This window comes from Schistocerca serialis, chromosome 6, assembly GCF_023864345.2.
Source record: "Schistocerca serialis cubense isolate TAMUIC-IGC-003099 chromosome 6, iqSchSeri2.2, whole genome shotgun sequence".
Lineage (NCBI taxonomy): Eukaryota > Metazoa > Arthropoda > Insecta > Orthoptera > Acrididae > Schistocerca > Schistocerca serialis.
In genome coordinates, this window is record NC_064643.1 from 247,382,396 (window position 1) to 247,401,185 (window position 18,790).

Genomic DNA, 18,790 nt, shown 5'->3' on the forward strand with positions numbered 1-18,790 from the left:
ATCGAGTATAGATCTAAGTGTCAGGAAGTCGTTTCTGAAAGTATTTGTATGGAGTGTAGCCATGTATGGAAGTGAAACGTGGACGATAAATAGTTTGCACAAGAAGAAAATAGAAGCTTTCGAAATGTGGTGCTACAGAAGAATGTTGAAGATTAGATGGGTAGATTACATAACTAATGTGGAGGCACTGAACAGAATTAGGGAGAAGAGAAATTTGTGGCACACGTTGACTATAAGAAGGGATCGGTTGGTAGGACTTGTTCTAAGGCGTCAAGGGATCATCAATTTAGTATTGGAAGGCAGCGTGGAGGGTAAAAATCGTAGAGGGAGACCAGGAGATGAATACACTAAGCAGATTCAGAAGGACGTAGGTTGCAGTAGATACTGGGAGATGAAGAAGCTTGCGCAGGATAGAGTAGCATGGAGAGATGCATCAAACCAGTCTCAGGACTGAAGACCACAACAACAACATGCCTGTATGCGTTTCGTTGGTGCTTCGGTGTATTAATCTGGAGTCAATGACCTGAAACTGTTGGAAGGAAGAACTAGTTTCACCTTTTATTCTCTATTTTCAGTACGAAAATATTCATCCGAGTAATGTTGGCAGGTTAGCCATTCTTCATCTGCAGCTGGGTCAACTTCATGTATGCAGATAACACGGCTGTGTTTTCGATACTTCTGTACTGATGACCACAACAACAACAACAACGACAACAACAACAACAACATGGCTTGGAAAAGAATACGTGCATTCGACGTTGCGATATGCATAGGTTTACGTTTATTATGTTCGTTGACTAGGCTCAGCTTACCGGTTGATATTTGGTTCTTACCTTAGACGTCTTAGACGGCTGCAAACCGGTCGCATATCACAATATTTTTCATGTTCTCTATCGTCGGGAAGGAATACTGAAGGTATAATGGGTGCTGAAAGGCTTATGGTCCTTCTGGACATTTATATTCCGTCTTCTAACCAGCGTCGTATGTTATTTGGAGCAGCCTGATGTGGGATCACAGCCAACATTTGTACTTAGACTAAAAGAGGACGCAATACAAAGCAATTTGCTATCTGTTAGCAGCTAGCACTTCTGAAGCCATCAAAGTGCTCAGAAGAATGAGAGTACAAGGGGAAATTTATAAAAACCAACATAGAAGGAAAGAGAAAATATCCTTCCAGAGAACTAGGAAATTGTCATCGAAACAAGACGCTATATTTTCGCCAGACTGTCGTACCATAAACAAATTTTTCACGATATCACGGTGATCCGTAGTTGCACTGTCCACAAGATGAAAAGAAATAAAGCTGAAAAGTTGAATTTTCCGTGACGGAGCAGCTATTCTACAAGACATACTCACAGCTATGGTCAATATTTCCACAAACACCTATAAGTTACCTGCAAAGTAAAATCGGAAAGCCGGCAGGAGTGGTCGAGCGGTTCTACGTCTGGAACCGCGCGACCGCGACGGTGGCAGGTTCGAATCCTGCTTCGGGCATGGATGTGTGTGATGTCCTTAGGTTATTTAGGTTTAAGTAGTTCTAAGTTCTGGGGGACTGATGACCTCAGAAGTTGAGTCCCATAGTGCTCAGAGCCATTTCAACCATTTCATAAAATCGGGATGCGTTAGTAACAGGACAATGTATGGCATGTAGCACGTGTAAAATAAGTCGTAAATGGAAGAGTTAACCGAGAGTTTCTGGCCACTTCTTATAACTGGAACATTTTGGATACGGGCATAAATGACGAAAGAAGATTACTGTTACGCAGTCATAATAAAAAGTAACTTCACATGGGCTATTGCCAACTGTAAATGTCTTCAAAGTGTTTGATTTCACATCATAAATTTTCTCAGACAGTTTATTGCATTATGGTCAGAGAGTAATGCGGTCTTTCTGTTTAAAGGGTGGTAAAATATGGGCTGGGTTTTTCAATGCTGAGAAATATTTCAATTTTTTTCAGCAATTTCTACTATACTGGATTAAATTAGCAGAAGCGAAAACCTACTGTATGTATCACGTCATTTAAATACTGCTATAACCGTACAGTTTTTATTCAGTTGGAATGGAAATTATTTCAATAATATTATACATTCATTTTCATTTTCATTTTGCTAAATACTCTGCTTTTCACTTCTGCGGAAAGCATTAGTTACAGGGGTCACATTTTTATTCTTTCTGTGCAGTCACAGCTGATTGTTTTCCTTTGATATAAAAAATAAGAAAGTGGTTTTTAATGTGAAAACTGTTCTCGAAACGCTACGTTGGTTGTTAGCAGAGACTTCAACGCCAGAGATCTTAGAAACTGTAAAGCTTGTGTTATCGCGATAAATGAAAATGGCCTCTGCAACCTTCAGAGTGAAGTTACAGGCGTGCTACAAACGTGTTCTCGGAAGCACAGCATTAAAATAGCTATTACATGTAAACGTTACGACTGCCTAAGCGTCAAAGAGTGTGAAAAGCCAGTTTATCGCGGAAAGTCGTAAGGTTACAACACGTACGTAAAGAACATTGTGTTTCTGTGGTTGGTGTGAAGTAAATGTGATTGAGATAGGTGCTTTTTAGACTTACAAAATCAGGATAATAGCTTTGCAAGATGATAAACTAAATTTACTACTTTCTGCCAGTGTTCAGTCATAAGGCGCACAATAAACGAGACTGATATTCGTTTTTACCATTGCACATCCAGTCTTCGCATATTTTAAATTTATTACTAACTAATTTCCGTTCAATGTCAATTAGAAACTAATTAAAGCTTTATTTATTGAATTTAAAATATGTTAAGTGCAGGAATGTTTGTTTCGCAGTGGGTACTCAGTCACTGAAAGCAAAGGTAATTAGCAAATTAGCAGTGGCCAAGTTTAGAGTGATAAGCGCGACGGCACATCAGTAAATACGATAACCGAAAGCATATACTGGAACGTTCTGCTACAGCCTGTGTTTTAGGAGTAAACAGTTGCTTGGAAAATGTGGGGCGCTACTATTCTTACATTGAAAATAACGAATAGATGCGTAACCATTTGTTTCCAGTCATGAAAAATTGACAAATTATGTCCGAAAAAGGATTAACTCTTTGGTGTTTTGAGCCCCTGTTCCAGGTTTCGCAGGTTTCGGAAGTTCACAAAATGGTTGGTGACGGGAAGTGAATAAATTTTGACGAATACAGTCTTCTCTACCAGACACTATCTTGATCCGTCATTGCATTTGTTAACGTCGTACATATAATTTATGATACCATTATTTGGATTTTATGTGAAAATCCGCTGATAGAGCTATTTTCCTAGTGTACGTTTGGCTGACTGCTGTCCTCGACTTCGACCTTTACAAAAGGTGTTACTGGACGAAATTATTGCACACTGCTTGAAACTGCAACTACTTCTCATTATTCGAGTATCACCTCAGTTAACATCGTGAGATTGAATTTACTCTCTTTGCAATATGCTATAATGTAAACTCATTAACTGTGGAATCTGGGTTGTTCGTGTGGCAGTGGTGTAGGTCGTCCAGTCACGAAGGTTGAAGCTATAAACCGTAACACACATGAAAAGGTAAGAACACGATTGCTTCCGAAATATCCTAGATTGAACCGCGTTCTAACAGTGAAGAAAAGAGGGAAGGATCCTGCAGATACTCTTCTTATTGGGTCTGGTTTACATAGATCAAGACAGAGTTTTACTACTCTCAAAATGAACTTGTTTGTAGCACCGTGTGCAAACCAAATTGTTCCATTGGCTTACGGTAGCTTGCCCGGCGTGGAATTTGGCGCCATCACGAAGATCGTGGTGCAGCATGTCTATCGAAAACCACCGTTGTGGATTGGTGTGCCAAGATCAGAGCTGGCCGCGATTCGACACGCGACGGACGTCCTGATACCGCAAATTACGTAAAGCAGAAGTCACGCTAAATCTAGAGGGAGGCACCCACCCTGTAGTACTGATCTCTCACCCTGTAGTACTGATCTCTCACCAGGCAATTACGACGTGTTCGGTCTCTTAAAAAAAGGTCTTCATATCTGTCGACAGATCTTGTCGGGCGAAGATGTGCAGTGGGCAGTTACGGACTTCTTCACGCAGCAGGACACGGTGCGTTATTAAGCGGGCATCTTCAACTCGGTGCGTCGGTGGAATGGTTGCCTCAGTGTTCACGACGAGTTTGCCTGACTGGCACACCGATTCTGGTTTCTACAGCCTTCTAATGGAAACTTTTTGATCGCTCCTCATGGAAAACATATTGCTGTCCTAAAGAGAATCTTCTGACATATAACGTAGTGGATGACGTTGGAAGCTCCAAAAGGCAGTTTAACCCTCGCAGTACCGGGGACAGGGGTTGCTTTGTGCCCACCTTTTAAAAAATTTGAATCTAGTCTGATACTTAATATTTTAAAATTTTGAAAAAAATTTAATGTTTTTAATTTTTTATGTCAGATTCCGTAACTGTTTTAAATTCTTCAGTAAAACTTAACACAAAAATTTAGGTCATAGTTGTGAACGTGACCATTCGCAACAAATGCATATCTTAAAGTTTTTTGTGGTGCCCATAAAGCACCCGTTCACGCATTTTAAACACTGCGGAAAACGTGTTGGTGTTGTTAAGATTGTGCTAAAAGATATTTTCAACCTACTCTACATCACCTATTTAAAAAGTATGTTATTAATAAAAATTAAGCATATTTAATTAGTTTTTTTAGTTTTTTGGTGATGGGCACAAAGAACCCCCCTCCTCCTCTTGGTATTACACCTTATGTAAAATGCGTTCGTATGCAAAATGGTTGGTTAAGAATGAAAAATGAAATGAACGTGTGGCATTGATGATGGGGAGTCCCCACCTGGAGAGGGTCGGCCCTCGCAAGTCTTCTTAGTTGACGACTTTCGTGTTGATGATGATGGAGTAATTACGAGGGCTACGCAACATCCTGTGCCCAGGAGGAGGAAATCGCCGACTAGGCCGCAAATCTAACCCGGGCCCGCTGCGTTACAGTCAGACGCTCTGACCACTCAGCAAGGAAGGCGGGTGTTTAAAGACGATACTATCGTATATAAATAAGCTTCTACACTGTAAAATTGCAGCGAAATACAGAAGGTCAGCAAAAAATCTGTGCTTGGGCGGAGAGTTAACCTACGACGTAAAGAAATGCAACGCACTGTGCATTAATAGTGGGAGAACAAGGTTGTTGTTTTATTGCCGATTTTATTGTCGGCCAGTCACTGGAAAAAAATCACGTCCATTAAATATCTGAGAACATTTTTACGGAGCAGCTGAAAGTGCAACGACCACATAAAGCTTAAACTAGGAAAGGCAGACGGCACACAGGTATTCATTGGGAGAATGCTTACCTGTGACGGGAACAACTTACAAAACCCTCGTTCGACCAATAGCTGAGTACTGTAACTCAGTCTGGGACCGTTCAAAAATGGTTCAAATGGCTCTGAGCACTATGGGACTAAACATCTGTGGTCATCAGTTCCCTAGAACTTAGAACTACTTAAACCTAACTAACCTAAGGACATCACGCACATCCATGCCCGAGGCAGGATTCGAACCAGCGACAGTAGCAGTCGCGCGGTTCCGGCCGTCCTGGGACTGACTGAGGGAAAAGTTTGTTTAGTAGGAGCGAAAGTTTATAGGAGATGTTGATTCAACTCTAGTGGCACACTCTACAAGACAGAAGTTGCGTGGTGTTCTATTAAAATTACGGGAACCTACATTCGTAGAAGAGCTGTCAAATTTCTCATACTTCTACACGTATCTCGCAAATAGGGGGTGAAAGTACAGGACAGACTGAGCTCACATGAAGGTTATCGAACACTCCAACACGTACCATACGTAACTGGAGTAGGATGTGTGTCTCACTGAGACACACCGTAAGACGGGGTGAGGATTATTGATGTAAACTCTTGTCGCATCACTAAGGAACTACCTGAATGGAATGGAAATCGATAGATATAATGTAAATGTACAGACAAACAAATGATTAGAATTTCAGAAAAAAATTTGTCGATTTATTCAAGACAAAGAGCTTCACTAGCAGAGCAAGTCAACAACGCGTTAGTCCTTATGTAAGCAGTTATTCGGCTTGGTATTGACTGTTAAGAGTTGTTGGATGTCCTCCTGAGGAATTCTGTGCGATTGGCACCTTATATGGTCAAGAGGTACCTCTCCATATTGCTCCAAAGGTTCTCAGCTGGGTAGAGATCTGGCGAGCTCGCTCGCCAAGGTAGGGACTGACAAGCACGGACAAGAGCAGTAGAAAAACTCGTCATGTATGGGCGGGCTTTGTCTTGCTGGAATGTAAGCACAGAACGGCTTGCAATAAAGGGTAACAAATCGAGGCGTAGCATATCGTCGACGTACCGTTGTGTGTAAAGGGTGGTGCGTATGACACCCAAATGGGTCCTGCTATGAAATGAAATGAGACTCCAGAACGAAGACATGTCTGGAAATTCAAAAAAAGGTAGCTGATTTACAAAATTCTGCGGCACTAAAGATCAGTTATCATAGTACTATGGAACAGTTACAGTGTTATTCTGATGTACATGTGGAAGATTGTATGAAGTTTCGTGACTGCAGCCGGCCTGCCGTTATGGCCGAGCGGTTCTAGGCGCTTTAATCCGGAACCTCGCGACTGCTACGGTCGCAGGTTCGAATCCTGCCTCGGGCATGGATGTGTGTGGTGTCCTTAGGATAGTTAGGTTTAAGTAGTTTTAAGTTCTAGGGGACTGATGAACCCAGATGTTAAGCCCCATAGTGCTCAGAGCCATTTGAACCATTGTGACTGCAGCCGGATCATGTTGACTTCATGGCACAATATTTCGTCGGGCAAAAGTCCAGCCATCTGCGGGTGAGTGTCACTCACCTAAAGACATCTGGACGGCTGCCAGCCGAAGTAATGTGGCAAGAAGTCAACATGATCCAGCTGCAATCCCAAAACCGTCCAGCCATTTTCTTCAGGTGAGTGTCCGCCGTGGCGGACACTCACCTCAAGATGCCTGGTCGGTTGCCAGCCGAAATGTTGTTGCAAAGAGTCAACATGATCCGGCTGCAATATCGAAACTTCACAGAGTATTCAGTACGCCGGGAAAACTTCAAGAATTACATGTAAAAGAATTGTATGAACAGGGGGCAACCGATGTCATACCTATGTTTCGGCCAACATTCTTGTAAGTGCAATCAATATATTTCTGTCATGAACGGAATAAAATTTAGAGAAGTTGCAGTTTCGTGATCCAACACCAAAAAGCGTTCCTTCTTGATGCATCAATTTACCAACAGCCGTATGTATTGTAGAAATTTATTTTATTTTATGAACTTCTATGTGCTACCAGTTTCGGCATTACATTGATACCATCTTCAGGCTCCACACGTCATAGTCGTAAAATTCCTATACATGGATGGAGCCATATAACTGGATCCGTGAATCAAATCGTTATGCAACAGATGTTTCCAAACCGCCTCAGTCTGTGTCGCCAGGCCACCAAGAGCTGTTGCATAACGATTTGATTCACTGATCCAGTTATATAACTCCTTCCATGTATAGCGCTTTTACGACTATGACGTGTGGGACCTGAAGATGGCATCAATGTAATGCCGAAACTGATAGAACACAGAAGTTCATAAAATAAAATAAATTTCTACAATAAATACGGCTGTTGGTAAATTATTGCATCAAGAAGTTCATTCCAGCCGTTGTCCCACGGTCCATAATGGATCAACAAAGAAGAATAAAGCGTCCCGGTTTTGGGACAGCTCAGGGTCTGGCCGTAAGTGATTCGACATTTTCGAATAAAAAGAAATTTCTTGTTTCAGACGGAAAATACGATTCAAGTTTTTTGTCTTAAATTAATTTTCTTTCTACCAAATGGAGCCTGTTGCACTCACCTTCCCTAAGTCATATCTTCCTCACTGGGCCGTATTCGAGCAGCGTACGAGACTCCTATGCCGCAAACAGACCGGGGGTTCTCACTGGCATGTGGCCGGTAGGAACTCGAACTGGATCACCCTGGCCTAGGCAATGAGCTATCTCTGGCGCGACCAGTTCTGCGAACTCGAAAGTCGGTCACGTAGATCTGCTACACCAATCACTCGGAAAATATACACTTCTTCTTTCACAAATCTGCACACAAGGAAAGATAACAGGGTTCAGAGGAGGCGCTGTAGCAGCTGCCAATCAAGCTGTCAGGGAACATCTTGAGGAGAAAGCAGCACACAATCATGGATGAAATATGGAGGGGCACGGATGTGGAGAAAGGTGATGATGATGGCTGCTGTTTCTGTTCCTGTCTTCAGTCCAAAGACTGGTTTGATGCAGCTTCTCATGCTATTCTATCCCGTCAAAGCCTCTTCATCGCCAACTACTACAAGCTACATCTTAATCTGCTTACTGTATTCATCTGTAATAACCATCGTACTGTTTGTAATGATCCCAGGTTCATGTTCTGTAATCTTCAATGCATCCATCGATACCAGTTTTCTCAAATGAAATTACAGAAACTTTTGAGTGTAATTTCGTGGGTGTCTAAATTTTTGCAGGAGAGCTCACAGAACCAATATTAGTTTCAGTTATTAGCATGTGTATGTCATATCTGAAGTTTATTTGAAGATTTTGTATGTACTCGGAAGAGATAATTATGGTAAGTCCGAAAATGTTACTCATCCATGGATTGTAAGTTCAGTTAAAACAGGATTGGTTAAAATAATAATCATGAATGATAATACATACCATTTTCTACAATACCGCATGAAATTCTATTTTCAATGTACTGAAAGATTATTATAACAGTTTACATTTTAGTATGAATATATGAGGGTGAGTCAAATGAAAATCTTAAATATTTTTTAAAATATTTATTGTGCAGTAGTGGTACACAGCTGTATCACTTTTCAACATAATCTCCCCCACGCTGAATGCAAGTCCTCCAGCGCTTGCAAAGTGCATAAATTCCTTTAGAAAAAAATTTTTTTGGTAGTCTTTGCAACGACTCATGCACCGCGTGGTGTACCTCTTCATCAGAACGAAACTTCTTTCCTCCCATTGCGTCTTTGAATGGTCCAGACATATGTAAATGACTTGGGACAAGATCTGGTGAGCATGGTGGATGAGGAAGACACTCAAATTGGAAGTGAACACAGGTTTCGTCTCCAGTAACGATTCTTGCTAGGAAACCATCAAATTCTTGTTCAAAGCGCCGAAGAAGTTCTTCACAAGCATCAACACATCGTTCTCTCATTTCAGGAGTCAGCTGCCGTGGCACCCATCTTATAGACACTTCGTGAAACTGGAGCACATCATGCGCAATGTGGTGTGCTGACCCATGACTAATCTTTAAACATGCTGCAATGTCATTCAGTGTCCCTCGGCGGTTTTCCTTCACTATGGCTTCAATTACTGCAATGCTCTGTGGAGTCACAACTCGTTGTGCCTGACCTGGACGAGGAGCATCTTCCACTGAAGTCACACCATTAGCGAACTTCCTACTCCATTTGTAAACTTGAATCACCGTTGTACATTCGTCGATGAATTTGAATAGGTTTCACACATTCAATACGCAAAAACCGAATAACAGAACGCTGTTCCTCCCTGGTGCAAGTCGCAAGTGGGGCGACCATCTTTATACCGATGCTGCGACGATATGTGTGCATGTGCACTATGCTGAAACCTACAGGCCATTTTGCACGCTGTTTGTAGCACGCTTACCAACTTACAGGAGAACGGCGCGAAATTTCGATTTGTTATTACAAATTTAAGGTTTTCATTTGACTCACCCTCGTAAGTTCTTTGAAAGTTATCCTTGGTACGTTATAGTCTTCAGCAATTTCCAGCATTCAGGAAGGCATTACGTCAGCATCTGTATGGTTACCAAATTATGCAGTAAATTGCAGAGATCTGTCCTTGTTGCAGTATTAATTTTCTTAAGTACTTGATGACTAGTGTCGAGGGTAAGCTAAATGTCAAACACCCTAAAAAATAGAAACCAAATACTAAGTAACTTGTACATTACAAAACATTGACACATTAAAAAGATAACTAATGAGAATAGGTACATACGACTAAGCGATGCATTGCATCCTTCACGACGGCCAGATGACTATTTATTCCAGTTAAAAACATATTGCAAATTAGTGCATGGCTGAACTTCATTCACGTAACTGAGGCAGTAAGGTATTAGGAAGATTAGGACAGGGGGCACGTACGGGAACTACATCGTCTAGCAGCAGTATTAACTGACATACACCGGAGCGCCAAAGAAACTGGTATAAGCATGCGTATTCAAATGCAGAGAACACTATGTGATCAAACGTGTCCGGACACCTGGCTGAAAACGACTTACAAGTTCGTGGTGCACTCCATCGGTAATGCTCCAATTCAGTATTATGTTGACCCACCCTTCATGACAGCTTTCACTCTCGCAGGCATACATTCAGTCAGCAGCTGGGAGGTTTCGTGGGGAATGGCAGCCCATTCTTCAAGGAGTGGTGCATTGAGGGGAGGTATCGATGTCGGTCGATGAGGCCTGGCACTAAGTCGGCGTTCCAATACCTCTCAAAGGTGTTCTGTAGGATTCAGGATAGGACTCCGTGCAGGTCAGTCCATTACAGAGATGCTATTGTCGTATAACTACTCTGCACAGGCCGTGCATTACGAACAAGTGCTCCATCGTGTTAGAATCGCCATCCCCGAATTGCTTTTCAACAGTGAGGAGCAAGAAGGTGCTTAAAATATCAATGTCGGCATTTGATGTGATAATGCCACGCAAAACAACAAGGGGTGTAAGCTCCCTCCATGAAAAACGCCACCACACCATTACACCATCGCCTCCGAATTTTACTGTTGGCACTACACACGCTGGCAGATGACGTTTACCGGGCATTCACCATTCCCACACCCTGTCATAGGATTGCCACATTGTGTACCATGATTCGTCACTCCACACAACGTTTTTCCACCGTTCAATCGTTTGTTCACCGTTCGTCGTTTGGCTTTTACCGGCGTGATGTGTGGCTTATGAGCAGCCGCTCGATCATGAAATTCGAGTTTTCTCACCTCCGGCCTAACTGTCTCACTACTTGCAGTTTGGAGTTCCTGTGTGATAGTCTGTAGAGATGTCTGACTATTACGCATTACGACTCTCTTCAACTGTCAGCAGCCGAGGTCGGCCTGTACGCTTCTCTGCTGTATGTGTTCCTTCACGTTTCCACATCACTATCACATCGGAAACAGTGGGCCTTGGGATGATTAGGAGTATGGAAAGCCCGCGTACAGATCTATGACACAAGTGACACCCAATCACCCGACCAGTTCGAAGTCCGTGAATTCATCGGAGCGCCCCATTCTACTCTCTCACTACGTCTAATGACTACTGAGGTCGCTGATATTGAGTATGTGGCAGTAGGTGGCAACACAGTGCTCCTAATATGAAAAACGAATGTTTTTGGGGTTGTCCAGATCCTTTTTATCACATAGTGTATATAAACAGGCAGAATACGGAGCTGCGGTTGGCAACGTCTATATAAGACAAGTGTCTGCGCAGTTGTTAGATCGGCTACTGCTGCTGCAATGGCAAGCTGTCAAGATTCAAGTCATTTTGAATGTCGCGCTATGGTCGACACACGAGAGATGAGGCATAGCATCTCCGAAGTAGCGATGAAGTGCGGATTTTCCCGAACAACCATTTAACGAGTGTGTGGTGAATGTCAGGAATCCGATAAAACATCAAATCTCGGACATCACTGCAGCCGGAAAAAGATCCTGCAAGAACGGAAACAATGACGACTGAAGAGAATCGTTCAACGTGACAGAAGTGCAACCCTTCCACAAATTGCTGTAGATTTCAGTGCAGGGTCATCAACAAGTGTCAGAATGCGAACCACTCAACGAAACATCATGGATATGTGCCGAAGGCCCACTCATGCACCCTTGATGACTGCACGGCACAAAGCCTCATCCCTCGCCCGCATCTCGTGGTCGTGCGGTAGCGTTCTCGCCTCCCACGCGCGGGTTCAGGGATTTTCTCTGCCTCGTGATGGCTGGGTGTTGTGTGCTGTCCTTAGGTTAGTTAGGTTTAAGTACTTCTAAGTTCTAGGGGACTGATGACCATAGATGTTAAGTCCCATAGTGCTCAGAGCCATTTGAACCATTTTTTTGAACTCATCCCTCGCCTGGGGCCGTCAGCATGGATATTAGCCTGTTGATGACTGGAAACATGGTGCCTGGGCAGACGACGTCTGTTTCAAGTTACATCGAGCAGAGGGACATGTATGGTATGGAGGCATCCTTATGAATCTATGGACGCTGCATGTCAGCAGGGGACTGTTCAAGCTGGTGAAGCCTCTGTAACGGTGTGGGGCGTGTGCAGCTGGAGTTATATGGGACCCCTGGTACGTCTGGATACGACTCATAAGTGACATGTACGTAAGCGTCCTGTCTGATCAGCTGCCTCCATTCATGTCCATTGTGCCTTCCGACGGATTTAGACATTTCCAGCAGAACAATGCGACACCCCATACTTCCAAAATTGCTACAGAGTGGCTCCAGGAACACTCTTCTGAGTTTAAACACTTCCGCTGACCACATAACTCATTATAGAGCATATCCGGGATGCCTTACAACGTGCTGTTCAGAAGAGATCTCCACCCTCTCGTACTCTTACGGATTTATGGACCGCCCTGCAGTATTCATGGTGTCAATTCCCTCCAACAGGACTTCAGACATTAGTGGAGTCCATGTCACGACGTGTTTCCGCACTTCTGCATGCTTGCGGAGACCCTATACGATATTAGGATGCTGTATCAGTTTCTTTGGTTCTTCTGTGTTTTTTCTGTGTTTCTCTCTTTTTAAGTTTTTATAAGTGAGTATCCGCATATGCGGTAACAATCGTTTTAAAATGCATATCTCAAATACACAAAAATCTTTACAAGAAGACATTTAAATTACAGTCAGTAACGCAGGCAAACCGTGTCTATGTATCATCATGCCACCACCATACACGGCAAGCCAGTGAAACAAATTTTGAACGACTCGACAACGCTAGTAATACGAAAACAACATTTCAATAGACCAACAAATAGGTGCTTAGACAAATTTTTACAGACAACTTACTACGATATGGCAAGATAAGGTACTCCAACAGTACTGAAATGCACATTCAGGTGGAAAAAAAACCGATGGGCTGCTAGGAACATGAAGTCGCAGCAATAAAGCAAAGCAAAGCTGAAGCAGCCGGACAAATGAGGAATCACTCTACACAGAGTCGCCTATCCAGAAAAAGAGAGTGGCAACGATCCTCCAGCAGCGCATACTACCAAGAATCACGAATATGGAACGTAACAGATTTCGAATGAGTGACACAAAAACACTTGTTTTTTGCAAATTAATAATTTGTATGTTCCTATTTTGGTATCTCTTTCATTAATTCTTTTAGCCATTATTGTATCAAAACATTGCACAAATTAAAAATGTTACATTAACTATGCTAAATCATTAGAGAACAATGAAACTTCTTAAAAAATTATTGTTACTGCTACGAAATATCTGCGTATGAGGAGGAAAGGGACAAATGACACTAGAGGCAGTCTCCGTCACGCACCGTAAGACGGTTTGCCCGGTATGCTTGTATAAGGTTGGTGCATAATTTCGTAGCGTATTTGTTTTGGATGTTGGTATTCCGGTTCCTAAGGGTTTACTTACCGATTGTCATTGCTTATTGGTAGTTCACTGATCCTTTTTGCGTTTACATATTGTAATTTTGTCATTTCGAGATACTGACAAGGGAACCTCCCCATCGCACCCCCCTCAGATTTAGTTATAAGTTGGCACAGTGGATAGGCCTTGATAAACTGAACACAGGTCAATTGAGAAAACAGGAAGAAGTTGTGTGGAACTGTGAAAAAATAAGCAAAATACGCAAACCGAGTAGCCCATGGGCCAGATAAGCAACATATTGGAGACCAGCAGCTCAGGAGCGCCGTGGTCCCGTGGTAGCGTGAGCAGCTGCAGAAGAAAAGGATCTTGGTTCAAGTCTTCCCTCGAGTGAAAATTTTACTTTCTTTATTTTTGCATAGTTATTATGTGTCCGTTCGTTCATTGACGTCTCTGTTCACTATAATAAGTTTAGTGTCTGTGTTTTGCGACCGCATCGCAAACCTGTGCGATTAGTAGACGAAAGGACGTGCCTCTCCAATGGGAACCGAAAACATTTGATCGCAAGGTCATAGGTCAACCGATTTCTCCACAGGAAAACACATCTGATATATTCTATACGACACTGGTGACGGCACGTGCGTCACATGACAGGAATATGTTGTCGACCAACCTAACTTGTACACTTGGCGAATGGGTAAAAAGATTCTTCTACCTTGCCCGATTTACATTTTCTTGTGAATGTGATAATCACTCCCAAAAAAAGTGATGAAAACATAAGAGTTTGTCACATAAACTGAAAATAGAAAATTAAGCTTTTTACTCGATGGAAGATTTGAACCAAGGTCCTTTCGTTTCGCAGCCGCTCACGTTACCACGAGACCACGGCACTCTTGCGCTTCCAGTGTCCTTGATGTTGTATATCTTCCCATGAACTACTCAGTTTGTATATTTTGCTTATTTTTTCACAGTTCCACACAACTTCTTCCTGTTTTCTCAATTGATCTGTGTTCAGTTTTTCAAGGCCTATCCACTGTGCCAACTTATAACTAAATCTGAGGGGGGTGCGATGGGGAGGTTCCATTGTGAGAGAAGCTGTAGACGCTAGAATATAGTGCCAAGTGGAGAAATCAGAACATTCCGGTCAAATGGTTCTATTTGAGTTTAATAGACCGGTGGCAACAGCGGAGGCAGCCAGAAATACAGGGTGTTTCAAAAATGACCGGTATATTTGAAACGGCAATAAAAACTGTTGTGTCGGTAGCTGGGCCGACACCGTGAAGTTTAGATTGGCTGAAAATGAACTCTAGACTAACGCTGTAGCCGATAGGGCACGCACGGCTAAAGCAAACGGGCGTGAAGTCTGGAACATGAGAACTTATAAATGAATAAGAAGAAAAGTATGTAGATGCTTATTACTTATCTTTTAATTAGTCCTTGGAATACATCTCTCTTGAATACTCGTAAGCTATAGGCACTGATACAACTGGCGCCTTGCTAGGTGGTCGCTATTAACTTAGCTGAAGGCTATTCTGTCTCTCGGCTAATGAGAGCGAAAGGCTTCGTACATCTGGTCGGTAGCTAGGTCCTCATACAACTGGGCGGTAGCTAGGTTCTCGTACAACTTGGCGGTAGCTAGGTTCTCGTACAACTGGGGCGAGTCCACTCTCGTATCACGAGACCTGCCTTGGTGGTGGCGCTAGGTCTGCGATCACAGTGGCGACACGCGGGTCCGACATGTACTACATGGACCGCGGCCGATTTAAGCTACCACCTAGCAAGTGTGGTGTCTGGCGGTGACACCACAAAAACTAAACGAGCAGCGATAGAAATACACCGTTTGTTGCAATATGCTTGGGACAACAGTACATTTTCAGGTAGACAAACTTTCGAAATTACAGTAGTTACAATTTTCAACAACAGATGGCGCTGCGGTCTGGGAAACTCTATAGTACGATATTTTCCACATATCCACCATGCGTAGCAATAATATGGCGTAGTCTCTGAATGAAATTACCCGAAACCTTTGACAACGTGTCTGGCGGAATGGCTTCACATGCAGATGAGATGTACTGCTTCAGCTGTTCAATTGTTTCTGGATTCTGGCGGTACACTTGGTCTTTCAAGTGTCCCCGCAGAAAGAAGTCACAGGGGTTCATGTCTGGCGAATAGGGAGGCCAATCCACGCCTCCTCCTGTATGTTTCGGATAGCCCAAAGCAATCACACGATCATCGAAATATTCATTCAGTAAATTAAAGATGTGGCCGGGCACCATCTTGCATAAACCACGAGGTGTTCGCAGTGTCGTCTAAGGCAATTTGTACCGCCACAAATTCACGAAGAATGTCCAGATAGCGTGATGCAGTAATCGTTTCGGATCTGAAAAATGGGCCAATGATTCCTTTGGAAGAAATGGCGGCCCAGACCAGTACTTTTTGAGGATGCAGGGACGATGGGACTGCAACATGGGGCTTTTCGGTTCCCCATATGCGCCAGTTCTGTTTATTGACGAAGCCGTCCAGGTAAAAATAAGCTTCGTCAGTAAACCAAATGCTGCCCACATGCATATCGCCGTCATCAATCCTGTGCACTATATCGTTAGCGAATGCCTCTCGTGCAGCAATGGTAGCGGCGCTGAGGGGTTGCCGCGTTTGAATTTTGTATGGATAGAGGTGTAAACTCTGGCGCATGAGACGATACGTGAACGTTGGCATCATTTGGACCGCAGCTGCAACACGGCGAACGGAAACCCGAGGCCGCTGCTGGATCACCTGCTGCACTAGCTGTGCGTTGCCCTCTGTGGTTGCCGTACGCGGTCGCCCTACCTTTCCAGCACGGTCTTCCGTCACGTTCCCAGTCCGTTGAAATTTTTCAAACAGATCCTTTATTGTATTGCTTTTCGGTCCTTTGGTTACATTAAACCTCCGTTGAAAACTTCGTCTTGTTGCAACAACACTGTGTTCTAGGCGGTGGAATTCCAACACCAGTAAAATCCTCTGTTCTAAGGAATAAACCATGTTGTCTACAGCACACTTGCACGTTGTGAACAGCACACGCTTACAGCAGAAAGACGACGTACAGAATGGCGCACCCACAGACTGCGTTGTCTTCTATATCTTTCACATCACTTGCAGCACCATCTGTTGTTGAAAATTGTAACTACTGTAATTTCGAAAGTTTGTCCGCCTGAAAATGTACTGTTGTCCCAAGCATATTGCAACAAACGGTGTATTTCTATCGCTGCTCGTTTAGTTTTTATTGCCGTTTCAAATATACCGGTCAGTTTTGAAACACCCTGTATTTGCGCCGTGCACGGGGATAATTGCACTGGACGGAGCCCGACAAGAAAATAGTTTTCTCGTTTTAAGGACAATCGTTTTGACATTAGTGATTCTTCACGTTGAGGAGTTTCGGACTAGGATGAAGTCGTGTAGACGCATTATTCCACAACGATCCACTTTATTTTACTCGAGAAGTGGCAAATCGATTCAACTGTGATTATTCCACCGATGTGTGGCATTTGCATACAGTAAAGTAGCTTCAAAAACAGGTACCGCGTTAACGTCATATTCTCTCTTTAAATGAAACTTCTCTAAATTAACTTGAAATAATTAGGGATGACGGCAACGTTAAGGAAAACTGGAACCCTTTTTGATGAAATACAGTTTCTTTGATTCTACTGTTAATTTTTTACGTAAAATCACTATGTAATTTCAGTAGAAACTTTAAAATAGATACACCGTTATCTTGGAACGGAGTTTTTTGGGTAATACATGAACTGAATGTGAAATTTTCCTTTGGAAAAGAATACGTAATTCATAACTGGACTTCGTAATGTAAAATGATTGCAGGTTTTATCGGAATTTAAAGACAAAAGACAGCTGAGCATCAAATGGATGTTTAAAGTTACGCGGACAAAAAGAAAAACTTCCATAATTAATTATTCCACAATTACTAATTTTGTAAGCAAAGTAGTGGTATTTTAAATGAAATAAAAATGAATTTAACAATATATTTTCAAAGTAATTGACACACACATTTGGCCATCACAGTTACTAATCAATGGTTATGACGGGGAAACCAAAAAAAGATATTGTCTGTGAACGTAATACACCTATATGATTTATACACATTTAATTATCCCAGAATCTGAATAAACACTGTTCTCTAGACAGGGATTAAGGCTGAAAACCCAAATAAATTAACATCGATCAAAGCTGGCGCAATTCGGAATCGAAGGACCTAACAAAGCGAGCGAGCAAAATAAGCAAAAAATGAAATCAGAAAATGAGATAGAGGACCGTTGTACAATGTTTTATATAATCACTTATGTCGATGGTCTTCGTCCACTTAGAGATTACATTTATGGTTACAGCTCTGGTATGCCGGCCGGAGTGGCCGAGCGGTTAAAGGCGCTACAGTCTGGAACCGCACGACCGCTACGGTCGCAGGTTCGAATCCTGCCTCGGGCATGGATGTGTGTGATGTCCTTAGGTTAGTTAGGTTTAAGTAGTTCTATGTTCTAGGGGACTTATGACCACAGCAGTTGAGTCCCATAGTGCTCAGAGCCATTTTGAACAGCTCTGGTATCTCTGATACAGTTTATATATCCCTAAAGTTTTACACTTCTCGTTCGTGGATTTTACCATTCCTATGCTGTATCTATACTAGTAACGAGGATCGGTGTCTTTATGCTACCATATGGAAAAGGAGGGAATGGCGGACCCAAAACAAAGCAGCAACTGCCCGTAGAAAGGCCTTCGCTCATCCACAAAGGACGTTATGCATTTGGTATTACAGTGATGGTCTGGTGTAACACGAATTGCTTACCCGAGATTGAAACCGTCAGTACCGACATTTATTGTCAACAACTGAGACGTCTTGCAGAGGCAGTTTAAGACCAACGACCAGGAAGAGTGCGTGAAGTGACGCTACTCCACGATAAGGCTCTCCCGCATTCTGCTAGACTGAAATGAAACTCTATACAGGAGTGGGAGTGGTAATGCATTCCGTACACACTTTGTTCACGAGATCTTGCGCCTTCAGATTTTCATGTTTTCCGCTCTCTGTCGAACGGCCTTCAAGAAACTTCCTTTCCGGATGGAACTACGCTCAGAACATGACTCGACGAGTTCTTCGCCTCAAAAACACGTGATTTCTA